At 38.8% G+C, this 16,243-nt stretch overlaps 1 protein-coding gene across 3 annotated transcripts in view; it reads right to left on the reverse strand.

The window, feature by feature from the left end:
• The window catches only part of Smap1 (small ArfGAP 1), an 81,852-nt gene that overhangs the window by 58,346 nt on the left and 7,263 nt on the right, over window positions 1–16,243 (reverse strand). The window contains exon 1 of one of the 3 annotated variants that reach the window (XM_021223303.2): window positions 9,208–9,293. The exons of the other annotated variants lie outside the window; for them this stretch is intronic. The gene's annotated coding sequence lies outside the window, so the exon portion shown is untranslated. Of the gene's footprint in view, window positions 1–9,207; window positions 9,294–16,243 lie in introns of those variants that run through there. 3 annotated transcript variants of the gene reach the window in all.

The following is a 16,243-nucleotide window of genomic DNA, read 5'->3' on the forward strand; positions in this document are numbered from 1 at the left end:
CCCACAGACACACCCTCGGGCTCATCTGATGGAAGCAGTTCCTCAACTAAGATTCCTTAAATCCATGCCTCTGGCTCTGAGTGCACATGCACTCCTACACATACCCACACACAAACACAGATACACTGTGCTGCTTAGTTTTTGTCAACTTGACACAAGCCCCCTGAAGCTGGAGTCCCAGGTGGTTGTGAGTCACCTAATCTGGGTGCTGGGAACTGAACCTGTGTCCTGTACAAGAGCAGGGCATGTTCTGACCAAGTGAGCAATCTCTCTAGTTGCTATACAACATTTTTAAAGAAACAAACAAACAAAAAACCCAAGGCTGCCAAAGTTAAGCATGTGAAAGCAAAAAATGGGAGAAAGGCTTATATATTTATGAAAGGACAACTATAAGGTCTTTATGGTGATGTGGCTCTTCTATATCTTGACTTGAGATGCATATTTTTGAATCTACACATATGGAAAGATGTGTACAGATACTGATATATATACACACACACACATACACAGACAGACAGACAGACACACACACACACACACACAAACACACATGCACACACTTACTTAAGTATAATAAGTAAAACCAGTCATTGGTAAATTTTATCAATGTCCATATCTTGGTTGTGATAGTCTACAGTTTTATAAAATGTCATCACCAGAAACTAGATCAACTGTCTGAATTTTTTAACCAACCAAATACAGACTACGCTATCACTCACACTGTCAAAAGGCTGAGATTCTTTATGTACTGACTCACGTTTCTTTCCACTCCAAGCCCACCAAAAAGGAAATTACTTTCTAACTCAAATATGTAAAACAAAGAATCAAAATGCTAGAAATACTCAATACCCTACACTGAGAAAATTAATCATTTGGCAGTAAATGCATGAGAGCTGAAGTAAATTACATAGTACAGTAAAATCTTAACCATCTTCTATCCTACCAAAAAAATTATTTATGGAGAGAAAAATATACAATAAACTCAAGAAGCTAGCCACCAAAATACCAAACAATCCAATTAAAAAGTGGGGTACAGAACTAAATAGAGAATTCTCAATAAAGGAATCTAAAATGGTTGAAGATACTTAAAGTGATCAACATTAAGCCATCAGAGAAATGCAACTCAAAACAACTCTGAGATACCATCTTATACCATCCAGAATGGCTAAAATAAAAAACATCAATAACAGAGAGGATGTGGAGAAAGGGGAACACTCCTCCTCTGATGGTGGGAGTGCTGACTCATACAGCTACTTTGGAAATCAGTATGGCAGTTTCTCAGGAAAATGGGAATCAGTCTACCTCAAGATCCAGCAATTCCTCCTGGGCATATACCCAAAGAATGCACATTCATACAACAAGGACATATGTTCAACTATGTTCATAGCAGCGTTGTTTGTAATAGCCAGAACCTGGAAGCAACCTAGATGCCCCTCAACTGAAGAATGGATAGAGAAAATATGGTACATTTACACAATGGAGTACTATTCAGTGGGAAAAAAAAAAAACAATTGAATCTTGAAATTCCCAGGCAAATGGATGGAACTAGAAGAAACCATCCTGAGCAAGGTAACCCAGTCACAAAAAGACAAACAGGGTATGTACTCACTCATATATGGATTTCAGACATGGAGCAAAGGATTACCAGCCTACAGTCCACACCACCAAAAGAGCTAGGAAGGGGACCACACGACAGGAGGACTGAGACAGGGGAGGAATAGAGGAGGGCAAGAAAGGAAACGCCATGACAGAGGAAGCCAGTACAGATTTGGAGAGTTCTGGTACAGGGGAAATGTTAGGGGATCCACAGGGATAGCCCCAACTAAGAATCTAGGCAGTAGGAGAGGCTGCCTTTGATGCCCTTCCCCTACAATGAGATTGATTACCTTGGTTACCATTCCTAGAGCCTTCACTCAGTAGCTGATCGAAGCAGAAACAGGCACCCACAGCTAAACACTGAGCCATACTCCTGGAATCCAGCTGGGTAGAGAGAGGAGGAAGGAGCAAAGGAGCCAAGACAGTGCTGCAGAAACAAGTTGACCTGACCTAATGAGAGCACCAAGACCCTAGTTTTAAAGCTGGGTGTAGAACCAGCATTGGACCGAACCAAGTCCTCTGAATGTGGATGCCAGCTAGGAGGCCAAGACAGTCTATGGAACCTCTAACAGTGGAGCCAGTGTTTATCTCTAGGTCACAAATGGACTTTGGGAGCCCATTCCCTATAGAGGGATGCTTTTGCAGTCCAGATATGGGAAGGAGGGCCTGGGCCCTCCCCCAAATGATGTGATGGGCCTTGATGACTGTACAGGGCCTCACTACCCCTGGGGAGTGGGTGGGGGTGTGTTGGGGAGTCAGTAGAAAGCACTGGAGGATAGGAGGGCAAGGGAATGGGGGATGAATATGTAAATAAGAGTGTGTCTAAAAGTGCTCTGTGTGAAAAGGATACATGGCAAAGAAACAAATGCATTACAAATTTAAGAACATGCCAGGTATGGTGGTGCACGCCTATTATCCCTTAGGAGGCAGAGGCAGACAAATCTCTATAAGTTCGAGGCCAGCCTGGTCTACAGAGCGAATACCAGGACAGCCAGAGCTGTTATACAGAGAAATCCTGTCGCAAAAAAACAAAACAAAATTAAGAACAGTGGTTACTGCATGAAAAGTATAACCCTAATGCAACTGTTAAAGCAGTAAAACAAGCCAGGTGGTGGTGGTGGTGGCGGCAGCGGTAGCAGTGGCGGCAGCAGCGGCGCACGCCTTTAATGCCAGCACTCAGGAGGCAGAGGCAGGAAGATCTCTGTGAGTTCGAGACCAGCCTGGTCTACAAGAGCTAGTTCCAGAACAGCCTCCAAAGCCACAGAGAAACCCTGTCTCGAAAAACACACTGGAGGCACAGTAAAAACAATAGTAAAGAGGTAGAAAAGAAGATCAGAAGTTCAAGGCCAGACTCAGCTAGATGATGAGTTCATTATGGCCAACCAGGGCTCCATGAGACCTTGCCTTAATAAAATAAACGTAAAGTTTTAAATGTTACGTATCTGTGATTTCTGTAATATGGCTTTCCAGTCTGCATTGCCCAACACCACAGCACTGGCCTGAACATGACTATTAAACCTTGAAATGTAAGTAATGAAGCACACTGTATGTTTAAATACAGTTAAATAGACACATATAGCTAATAGCTTCCACAGTGAATAGAGTAGATCTAGAATTCACAGAAAAATTCAAACAATACAACTACACACACAGCCTCAATGCAGTATCAATCATTAGTATAATAGATTATTTCTCAACCAGGGTATTACTGACACTTTAAACAGAACAACTTACTATATATGACTATAGCAAAAAGAATATAATCCTTTTAAATATGAAGGGCATTTTCCCCACACTCTTTTATATTACTCTTAAGTTACAAAGTATTAGTTCATTCAAAGAAATTACTGAAGTAATTTTGTTTAATAGCAATAATATATTTCACCAGCAGAGGGCAAATAAAACACAACAAACTGCATTTAAATGTTTAGCAAGTTCTGTTGTGATCAAAGACATAAATATACTCACTTAGACAATATTGACAATTGTCAGATCTCCCCAGAAACCTAGTTTTGTTCACTTTATTCATCTATTCTAGTTAACTATCATCCCTCAAACAAAATAATTAACAAATGTCAACTCATATTTCAAAGGCTACTTACATATATACACTAACAATACTTCCTCAGCTCAAAAATAAATTACAAATAAATTTCCAGTGTATAAATCATTTGAATTCTAATGCAAAATAAACATTTGTTTCAAAAGTAAATTAAACACTGAAAAATAAATGAAATTTTGAAAAGGTGCTAAAAAACTGGAAAAGCACATTTAGCAATTTGAGAAACAATTCTAGCATATACCATTGGCCTCTGGCTTGGACATGCACCACCATGCCCAGTTTAGAAAATAATTTTGTATCAACTAAAAGCTACAAAAATAAAATGGGCCTTCTGACAACCCTTTACCTCATATTATATTTAATTTTCCTGACAAGATTGTCTTTTTAAAATTCCTTTTTTCTTGAGACTTCTGTTTTAGCTTCCTCTCTTCCTGACGCCTCCTTAAGTTCCTTCCATGATTCTATTTCCTTCTTGCTATATCTTGGTCATCCAGCCTCTAAATTAGACAAGCATCTAGTTAGCCTAGTCATTATGGCTTTGGCAAATTCATCTATGCTAATGACTCTCCAAAAGCAACCAGCCCTCTGTTTATCCTCTCTCATGATTTCTACCAGGGACCCAGACCTGCCTCTGGGAGAAAAGGCATCTTTTCCAGAGCTCTCCCTTTCTGGAAAAATTTTTTGTCACATTCTCAATCAAGTTTGATTCTATAACTCTTCAAAAAACAATCTTTTCAATTAAAAGCCATGCCACCCATATCTAATGTTGATTTTTTACTTTATCTGTACTTCTATATAACATTTCATGCATACACAACACTTTTCACACATATAGCCAGACTTCACTGTTTATGCCCTGCCTGCCTGTTTCTTTAAAACTAAGGCCCTGGTAAAGTAGCTGAGAGTGTGAAAAACCAGGCAGAGAGATAGAGTGCTAACTGGGAATGGTGTGGGCTTTTAAAACTTCAAGGCTCACCCCCAGACATACTTCCTAATCCTTCCAAACATTTCCACCAACCGTGGACCAAGTACTCAAACATATAAGCCTATACAGCAAGGCTTCCGCTGTATTATCTCTTACCAATATTATCTGCTCTCAAGAAAAGAAAGATAATTTTTATTTTGTAAAACGATTAACTACCCTTTCTTGAGACCTTCATAACATATTCTTGCACTGGCCTAACCCTAGTATTGTTTACCAAATCAAATATAATTCATAAATGCTTCCTATAAAGTAATAAAATGACCATACTCTTCTATCAAACTCTTTGCCAGACATTACTTCAGAAGCTTCTAACCCTGTAATGTGGGTCTCATCACAGATGTAACAACACTAAAGCTCAGAGAGGTATACACATGCAAAAGGAAGGAAAGGAAAAACAGAAGAGAGGGGGAGGGAAAGAAGAAGAAAGAAGGATGAGGGCAGAAAAATAATCAGAGCAAACAGCAGAAGAGCCAAGACTTTGAACCTTGAGTTTTCACTATCAAACTAGCCTGCCTCTCAATGGTAACAGAGCCTGGACTATCAATCCACAGTCAACTGAAGGAAGAATACTGTAGATAAACGCATTACTTCAGAACTATTGTTTTTACAGTTATTCATTAAAATTGTGAAGGAATAAATACATAAGCTCAGAATATTTTTAAAAAATGAAAAAATAAGTGGAAGGTTCTTTGTAAACTAATGGGATCTACAAATACCGAATTTTCCTACAGCTAATTAAGTTTTAACTACAATGACTATACAAGGATTTATACCAGAATTGTGATGGTGTAAGAGAAAAATGAAATTAAGCTTAATTCTCAAGAACAAGCCTTGTTTAAAAAAATAACCGTTTTACCTGACTATCCTAAAATTTAAACCTTATCAAACCTATAATTTGTTTTAGTTCAGAGTTAGGCACCACTCGAGAGTTTCCGAAAAGCATGTCAACATGTCAAAACTAGCAAGCAAAAAATCAATACTGCAAAACTGTTAGAGTTAGGTGTGATGGTGTACACCTTTAATTCCAACATTTCAGGGAGGCACAGGAACAGGCAAAGACTAGCCTAATCTACACAGTGAGTTCCAGGACAGCCCAGGGCTACATGAGACCTTGCCTTTTAAAAACACACACACACACACACAAACACACACACACACACACACACACACACACACACACACACACCTGTAATAAAAACACAAGCCACCCTACAAAAATAATTTATCAGATTTTTCTCATCAGGAAAATGTGAAATGAAAATGAAGTCACAACTTATCAAAACCTATAGCTATAGCTACCACTACTGCAGCTATGAGGAAAGCTGAGAGCTCGCATTAAAAAATCTCAAATAGCTAATCCAATAATACACCTCAAGTTCTTAAAAAAAACAAGAAAATGGCATAGTCATTAAGAAGAAATGATGATCAAGAAAGAAAATAATTAAATGTGGAGCCAAGCCGGGCGTTGGTGGTGCACGCCTTTAATCCCAGCACTCGGGAGGCAGAGGCAGGCGGATCTCTGTGAGTTCGAGACCAGCCTGGACTACCAAGTGAGTTCCAGGACAGCCTCCAAAGCCACAGAGAAACCCTGTCTCGAAAAACCAAAAAAAAAAAAAAAAAGGTGGAGCCAAAAGAACAATACACATCAACCAGAATTACTTTTTTGAAAAAAAAAATTTGTCAGATTAACCAAAAGATGCAAATTAATAAATTTAGAGTCAAAAATGGAGATATTAGACAGATTCCAATTAAAACCATACAACCATTATGGAATACTTTGAAACTTACATTCTGGTTAGTCACAGCACTTAGGAACAGAGGAAGAACTCCGTAAGTTCAAAAACAGTATGGTCTACATATAGAGTTCCAAAACAGTCAGGACTACACTATGAGACCTGTCTCAAAAAAATAAAGAAAAAAGAAGAAAACTTACATTCCAAAAAGTACAGAATATAAACTTCTGGACATAATACCTATCGAAATTAAATAAGGACTAGCAGGGTGGCTTGCAGCTAAAGGTGTATCTGCTCATGGCTTCCTGAGTCCAGTTCCTGGAACCCATATGGTAGAAGGAGAGACTTGATCCCTGCATTTATCCTCTGACTTTAACACGTCATGTGACATAATATATACATGTGATATAATGCATAAAGATAAACAATTTTTATTAAATAAAAGACAAACAGATCCTTAACAAGCAATGAGTTTGAAGGAGTAATTTTAAATAACTACTGACAAGGCCCCCAACTAGATGGATTTATCGCCTAATTTTACCAAACCATTAAGGAAGAGCTAATACCAATATTCCTCAAAGTGTTCGAGAACATAAGAAAATATAAACTGGCATAGCCACTACCATATGACCCAGCTATTGTCCTCTATATATATTCAAAGATTCCAGGTCAGTACACTTCAGAAATGTGTGTATATCCACACTTACTGTTGCACTATACACATAGATAAGAATTGCAAAAAGTCTAGATGTTCATCAGCAATGAATGGATAAAGAATGTTTTTACAGAGACAAATGTAAATTCTTTAGCCATAAATAAAATGGAATTATGACCTGTAGGAAAACAGATAGAACCAGAGATCATGTTAAGCAAAGTAATCCAGGCTCAAAAACACAAATTCTACATGTTTTCTACCATATGCTCATTATGTGACTGTGTGTCTACATGTGTATGTATGTATCTGCATCTGTTTGCCTACCTGTAGGTCTTGAAAGTGAAAAGGAGACCCTCAATGAGTGAAGGAGGTTTTGGGAGTCTAGGAATAATGGCATTCAAGTGACTTAAGAAGAGAAAGGGACCCATTATGAAGATGGAAGGAGTGATGACAGTGTGGGAAAGGAATTAATGAGATGTGTGTGGAAATGCCACAATGAAATCTATTTATATGTTAACTTATTAAAAAAAAGAACCTTCAAGTGTGTAAGCAAGTACAGCTTTTCTTATCCTTTACCCCTGCACAGTGTTCTACCACTTTCTGTAAAATGTCTCTCTTGACCATACAGGGTTTACAAATACCTTTCCTTTTTTGTTACTTTGGGGTTTTTGTTTCTGAGGATTCCTGCTTGTTTGTTTGGGGGGATTAAGCCCAGGTCTTTGTGCTCATAAGGCAAATAGTGCTCTACCATTGAGCTAAATGCCCACCCGTAAATACTTTTCTACATTGTTGACAAGTTTATTTCATGAGCTATCTGCCTTGTTGACAATGCAGCCATCAGCGAACAGGAATCAAATTTTGAAAGACTTTCCATTATTGTCAGATTCATATTTTAACAAAATGACTAAAGAGTTGTATAAAATCAGGACTCATTCTAATGACAGTTTTTTCAAATGCTGCCATTATTTAAATGTAGTCTGACTGGGATATCAACTCAAAATTTACCTCCTTTCTCACTGTGTACAATGAATACTAAATAACCTAAATAGACCTAAAGAAAATTAAAAGAATCTCAAAACTGAGTTAACTTTTTTTACAACGACTACACGGAGCATCTTAATCTGTGATCTAACAAAGGCTTACACGATATCTGAGTTCACTCCCATGTTGCCTCACTATGCCACAGTTTTGAGCAAGCCAGCAAAAGTAAATCTCCTCATCTAAGAAAGACACCAGACTAGATATATCACAGGTTCCTCTAACTCCAAACGTCATATAATTTCATAACTGTAATCCACACCAAACATCTTTCCAAATTCACCACCACTTCATACTCATAGCCTAAAACGTGAGAATACAGGGCTGGATGATTAAGAGTCTACCATGCCCAGAGGAATAAATGCTGTCTAGAATTATATATTCTCTTGGTCTGATTGAATAACCAAGATAAAATTAAGAACAGAGTTACAAAGACCTCTCCCTCCCAAACTGAAGGACAGATCACAGCAGAATATAAATGATCAGTAAGCATACTAAAATTATTTAATCACAAAACCATGATAGAAATATTAGCAAAATAATCATTTTCTCAATTTCATGGATCCTATTAAAAATATGAAAACCCTGGACCGATAGCCTCCAAAACAATACAGAGAAACCCTGTCTCGAAAAACCAAAAACATAAAAAATAAATATAAATAAATAAATAAATAAATAAATAGAAATATGAAAACCCTGTAACAGATTGGGTGCAGGTCAGTCAGCTGACATACTAGTGAATAGCTGGTCCCATAACTCCAGCCAATACAGATCAAACAGCTTTAAATGTGATACACATTAACACACACTTTAGATTTTATTCTCTAGAAATACTTAGGTATAGGCCGGGCGTTGGTGGCGCACGCCTTTAATCCCAGCACTCGGGAGGCAGAGGCAGGCGGATCTCTGTGAGTTTGAGGCCAGCCTGGTCTACAGAGCGAGTTCCAGGACAGCCTCCAAAGCCACAGAGAAACCCTGTCTCGAAAAACCAAAAAAAAAAAAAAAGAAAGAAATACTTAGGTATATACATAAAGTTTTTGCTATCAAGGATGTTTATAAGCATAAAAGTTAAAAAGCAAGCACCCAGCAGTCAGGGATAGATTACCTTTAAAACCTTTAGAGTATTAAAAATACTTACCAATAGCAAATATTCAGTGTAGAGAGTAACCAATTTCCTACAGTATGCCTTTTTCTCAGCAAATGACATCATCTCCTAATTGTTCCCTCATACTTCAGAACACTCAGATTCCTCAAACTGATGCATCTTTTTCTTCTGATGATGGGGGGAGGGGTTTCATTTTTAAGCAGCTGTCTAAGGAATCTAGTTCTTTCCAGGCAAAGCTGTCAGTGTTCCACTCATTGTGATGCAACTACTAAGGCAAATGCCATGAACAAACTGCTGGTTTCCTTTCTGCCTTTGAAAAATGGAAAACTGAAAACTCCACTTGGTTCCTTCATAGTTAAGAACTCTGCGGTGGTTAATTTTAGGTCAATTTGACGAAAGCTAGAGTCATCTGAGAAGAGGGAACCTCAACTGAGAAAATGCCTCTAAAAGGTCAGGCTGCAGACAAGTCTGTAAGACATTTCCTTGGGTAGTGATTGGTGTTAGTGTGGGAGGGCCCAGCCCATTGTGGGTGTTGTCACCCGTGGGTGGCGATCCTGGATGCTAAAAGAAAACAGACTGAGAAAGCAAAAGGGAAGAAGCTATCAAGCAGCAACTCAGAGTTTCTGAAAGGGGCCTTGTTGCCTACAGATGCATCCCCGGGATTCACAGGCTAAAGGAACCATGACAGCCAAAACCAAGCCCACTAGATGAGATTGAGATGGGAGTGAATGAAGACAGGAGTATCGAGTCAAGCGGGCCAAGACATTTATAAAAAAAGTGTGGTGGTACCATCTCTTGAGAGATTTTAAGTTTCAAGACTCAGTCTGGTCTATGTAAAGAGACTGTCCAAAAGAGAGGAAGAGGGGGGAGGGAGGGAAGGAGGGAGGAAGGGAAGGAAGAAGGGTTGGTAAGGAGTGCAAAACAAATGCCCACTGGAAAGCTCTAAATAATAGTCTGGAGGTCAGAATTCACCCAGCTTACAACTTCAAATTGTACAGTAGTACTTGTACCCTACATCAACAGCAGGTATTCAGAAAGTATCTGAAATGTACCCACTAAGGGTTTGATTCTAAACTTCCCTTCTTCCCCACAGTAGATATTACAATCTATGAATGGCAGTGGCATAGTATTTGCTTATTTTTATCTTTTTTTTTCTTTTTTAACTTTTAAGAGGGGGACACTTGAAGAGCGGGTAGGGGCAGATACAAAGAGAGAGATGTAAACCTCACAAAAATTTGAAAGCCACCTTCTATGAACAGGTCCCCTGAGAATTTTAATTATCTGGGTTTAATATAAAGAATAATTACAATCTCCCTATACAGACTTTATAAAAATGCCACTGATTTGCTGTGCATCAAATGATCCTTCTTTGATAAGGATTACAAATATAGTCTGAATGTGGATATTCATGATTTATATAAAAAAAAAACTAAAGCTCAGCTAGGTGGGAATTATATTTAAAAAAGCATTTTATACCGTAATATATGTATACTTATTTACTACTTAATTCTTTTACAGCTAGGTTTTGCTCTGAGATGTCTACCCCAGTGAACTGAGAGTCTCTGTATCCTCCTTCTCTATCCAAGTCAGGAACAAAACAATTTGCCCCAAGATCTGATTCCTCTGAAGGGTTTAAGAACAGCTACTTTTTCAAAAACAGCCTTATTACTCAGTCACATTAGAGTTAAGACAACCATAAATCAAAGGAAAAACCTTTGATCCAATGCCCAGCTGCCAATTAACAGAGCAATAATTAATTTTGGCAAAATAGCCATGAAAACCAAGGACTCTTTCCAATCTACAAATCTTTGCTATACAGCGCATTACAAACTCCCTAAGTCATTGGTATATAAATGGGCTATAGCAAGTACATGCTTATGAAACGTATGATCTGCTTTCTGCAACAGTCAAGGATGAAAATAAGAATAGTCCTGTCTTCAAGCAGCATACTAAACCAGAAGAGAAGCTCAAAAATACTTGACTCTACAATAAAGTATGAGGTTGCCCTCTCGTGTTTTGAATTTCTGGAAAATGGTGATCTCTAAGTCCTGGAAAACTAGCCATTCAACTCACACCAAAAATTCTAGTAACATAGAACCAAAAAGTTTTATAGATCCATAGCTCCTTGGAGTTCACAATATTTAATAGTATTCTTTTGGCTACTAATAAAATCTTACCTATAGGCTATATTTTTTGCAGTCACATAAACTATCATACTGCCTAACAAAACACAACTAGGGCACCAAAAATTCATATTACAAAGATGCTATAATCAGATTTAGAGCTATGTGTAGTGAATAACACAACCCTCCAAGAAAAACAAGCCAGACACAGTGATATACACATACCTGTAATCCCAGCACAGGTGGGAATTGATGCAGGAGAATAAAGAGCTCAAAGGCATAAACTCTGTGAGAGCTCAAGGTCAGCCTGGGCTACAAGAAACCCTACCTAAAGCAAAACAAAGTTAAACCACTGCTTTCCATGGGATTTTTGGTTGTTGTTTAATAATAATTAATATTTTAAGTGACTGGGCAGGAGTCCCAATCAAGGACTTTTCCAGGATCGGTTCTGAAGAGATGGCTCAGCAGTTAAGAGCACTGGTTAGATTCCCAGCCCCATACAGGCTCACAACCACCTCTAACTCCAATTTGAGGGGATCCAATGCCCTCCTTCCAGCCTTTGCAGGCACTTCACACATGTGGTACACAGACATACACGCAGGCAAAACACCCACACACATAAAATGTTAACAATAAGAAAAAGCGAACAAGAACAATTTACAAAATCTTTACTCAGTCCATTAAATTTATTTTCATGGACAAATAAAACAATTTAGGAATATAATATATGCTGCAAATCCACAAAGTACTATGATCACATTGACTCTAGAGACCAGAACTGTCATCCTTTTTTTTTGGGGGGGGGGGGTTCGAGACAGAGTTTCTCTGTGGTTTTGGAGGAGGCTGTCCTGGAACTAGCTCTTATAGACCAGGCTGGTCTCAAACTCACAGAGATCCACCTGCCTCTGACTCCCAAGTCCTGGCATTAAAGGCGTGCAACACCACTGCCCAGCTCACTTTGATTCTTAAAACTTGAATAAACTCAATTATTGGTTCTACTGGTTCTTTTTAAATAAATTCTTGGGAGTTTCTACATAAATGTGAACACTGCAAAGATAGTGTGAAATAACTTTTCCAATGCATGTACTTTTTAAGTAACTTCTGTAAGAATGGCTGGTTTTATGTGCAGGGTGGTGGTGGAGCACACCTTTAGTCCAATCCCAGCATGTGGGAGATAGAGGTGGGTATAAAATTTGCATAAACACACTCAAAGGTTTCCCTGCTTAACCAACACATCAAAACAACATTCATTCACCTCCTTGTTTTTCATTTTGTCTTTGCAATTTGCATTCATTGTAACTTTTTTTTTTCTTTTGGAGGTATGTAAGACTGGCTACTCTTATTTCCATGTCAGTTCTGTGGAAATCTTTCCCCCAGGAAGATACAGATTTGATGGCTTATTTCTGGATTATGAAAACTTTGAGAGCCAGTTAGTTAGCTCACCCTTTTCTGTAGTCATAATATTCTATTGGACAAAACTGTAATGTTTTAAATGCCATTGCCATTATGTGTGTTTATGTTTACATTTCTACCATGCCATAAAAAGTTGTTATTGCTGAAAAAAAGAATGACTGGTTTTAACTTTATTCATCACTGTCCTGTGCCATTTTAAATACATCTAAAGCAAAACCCTTTATAAAAATCTAAGTCCAAAAGCCTTAATGCAATACTTGGAAGACCTAAACGTTCAAATTCAACCTGGGCAACATAACAAAATCCCCAAATCAAAAACTAAATTTAAAAAATTAAGTTCAGTATACATTTTTTACCATCAATCCATTTGTTTTAGCCAAAATAATGACCTTCGGAGATGCCACTGTACTAATCTCTATCATCCCTATTAATGAATTATGGACACTATGATGACCGCATTATCCTGGATTATCTACATAAGCCAAATCATAGGGTTCTAAGATATAATGGTATAAGTAAATGAAGGAGGGGATTGAAGATGGCTTTGATGACGTCTCTGAAGGTAGAAAGAGGCATGTGCCAAAAAGCAAGAAAAAGGAAATCAGTTTTCAGAATTTCTCCCAAATCTTCGAGATGTAACAAAGGTTCACCAACATTTGCTTTTAGTTCAGAAGGTCTCATTTTGAACTTGACTTTCTGAACTATAATAAGATACACTATATTGTTTTAGGCCCCATAATTTGCAGAAATGTTTTCCATAAGTAATAGGAAGGACCACCAGTGGCCACTTAAATCATTAAGCATGCTCTGCTAGTTCTCTGATACAATCACCACTCTACATCACAAGTTGTCTTCAGGAGCACAAATACATGAACTAAACACATCAAAACTAAACTCTAATTCTTATGGACTTTCTTGTGTCTGAAGATAAAATTATCTGGAATATGATTTCCCACAGAATCCTTATTTCTTTTTAATCTGGGGTCTGAGATCATCATTGGTCTTTGAAATATTCACTGTACAAAAGATCAAGATCAGACATCTGAAATTCTATCATCAATCACCCCTAAAGCAACCACCTGGATCTCTTGTGAAATGCAGACTAAAAACTAGATGAGAGAGAAGAGACTACGAAAGTTTGTTAGAAAGTTTATAATGTTTGTAATACTCTTTCCTTTAAGCTCTCAAAATCCTCAGTTTTACCATTCAACATATGTGAATATAATGCTAGCACATGATCAAATAGCTTTACATAAAGCTTAAATGAAATAGAATTTTAAATAACTAAGATTACAGCTAATTGTGACTAAACAGCTCTATACTTCAAGCAGAAATTATTGAAATTGATACATACACAGGGGCTGGACATTAACCTACAGAAGCTTTCTGTAAAATGAAGAGTAAAAGGAGGCCTTGCAGGGCCAGCAATGACTCAAGAGAGTAAAGGCATTTGCCACCAAACCCAGTGACCTCGGTTCAATCCCAAGACACACACAGTGGAAGGAGGAAACCAACTTGTGCAAGTTGTCCTCTGATCCCCACAGCCCTATCATAGTGCATGCCGTCCACCACCCCACACACAGACACATAAAGCTAAGCTTTAAGGGAGATGGGGTTGGCAGGTAAAAGTGCTTACCATGAATGCCGGCCACCCTGAGTTTATTACCACAAACCCCACAAACATATGTAAAGGTGGAAAGAGATAACCCGCAACTACAACATGCTGACCATACAGCACACCCGCCACAGCACATGTGTATACAGGTATGCACATGCACGTGTGCGCACACACACACTCACACACACACACACACACACACACACTCAAATGCACAACACAATAATCTTAAAGGGGATGTTTTTCAGGAGGCTAGGGAGATATCCCAGTTAAGATTCTTGCTTTGCCAACAAGCTCAAAATCTCAGCAACCACATAAAACATTGGGCATGCTGTGTGCTTGTAATTCTAGCACTGCAGGACAAACAGGCAAATCCCAGGACTTTGAAGGCCAACCAGTCCAGCCTAAATAGCAAGCCTCCAGTTCAGTGAGAAACTGTCTCAAGTGACTAAAGTAGAGAGCTAAAAGGAGGCACTGGCATCCCCTTTTGGCATCTGGGTCCACAATAAAACAACTTATAAAGTAAAGGTAGTGATCAAATGACAGTCCCAGCTGGTTAAACTCTATTTTAAAGTTATGGTAGTTCTACTTCTAAGTACAAAGATATATATGAAAATGAAGACATTTTCTATCTTGGCAATATTCTTCAGTCATTCTAATAATCTCTTACATCTCATACAAATTTTCAACAACAAAGTTGTGGTTTATCCATCATTCCATCATTTACAAGTGAAAGGTTCAGGCATTACGCTGGCCTGCCCTGTTACCTGGCAGGATGCACTCAGGCAGCACTCTGGCCAGCCCAGAGTTCTGGGAGAACCATGCAGATGCAAAGGACCCCTTTAAAGGACTGACCCCTGCCCACTTATGCTCTCTTTTACTCTCATCCTCCTCTCATCCTCTCTTCCTCTCGTCTTTCTATCTCATCCTCTCTCATCTTCTCTCTGTCATGTCTGCGTTCCCCCATTTGGGTCTCACTATAATAAACTATGGTTAATATGCTCTCCATGGCTTGTGCTCCGTCTATCAAACTGGTCCTTATTCCATATGCTCTCTCTCACATCCATCCATCCTCTCTCCCTCCCTTCCTTCCCCCTCCCCTCCCCTCCCCCCCTCCTCTCCCTCCCTCTCTCTCTCTCTCTCTCTCTCTGCTCTGCCTGCACAGGTTAGTTACCCCTAACTCCCCCCTTTCCTTCCCTGTCCACCAATAAAACTCCACGTGGGACCGTTGAGTCACGGTTTGTGTCTCCTTACTGGGTAAGCCTAGACGTTTTAACAACAACAAGGTTAAGAGAACAGACATTAGGGCTAGATCTCCTGGGTCTAAATGCCCACTGTTATTCACATCCGTGCTATCCTGAGCTCTGGACTGTATATATTCTTAACTAACAAACTAGGCTCTAGAGCCAGTCACAGTATGCCAGACTTCAACATGTTCTGTATGATTGATTACACTGGAACATATACATTACCAATTTCGTTGAGAAGTCTCTAAGATCACCCCCAGATTCAGCAATTTGCTAGAGTTCAACACTGAGTTATAGTTGATGCTGCTATTATTACAGAGAAAACGATGGCAAGCACAATCAACAAAGGGCAAAGATCTACACAGCAGTCAGGAGCAAGGAGTTTTCTTCCACTGGGATTACTGTGGACACAACTACTGTAGCAGTGGGTTCTAACAACACAGGAACTGGTTCTAGTCACGCTGTCACTGCTGCCTTTACATATACAAATGAAAAACTACAGAGGGAGTATTCAGCGAAAACAAAAACAACTTATCTGCATACCAGCAGATTAGTAGATGCACTGGTTCCCTATTGTGATTCCCAGATCCTAAAAAAGGATCTGAAATGTAGTAGTCACCTAAACCTTTTTTTTTAATGACAAAAAAAAAAAACCCTAGCTCTACCAC

This window comes from Mesocricetus auratus, unplaced genomic scaffold, assembly GCF_017639785.1.
Source record: "Mesocricetus auratus isolate SY011 unplaced genomic scaffold, BCM_Maur_2.0 Super-Scaffold_100021, whole genome shotgun sequence".
Classification (NCBI taxonomy): Eukaryota; Metazoa; Chordata; class Mammalia; order Rodentia; family Cricetidae; genus Mesocricetus; species Mesocricetus auratus.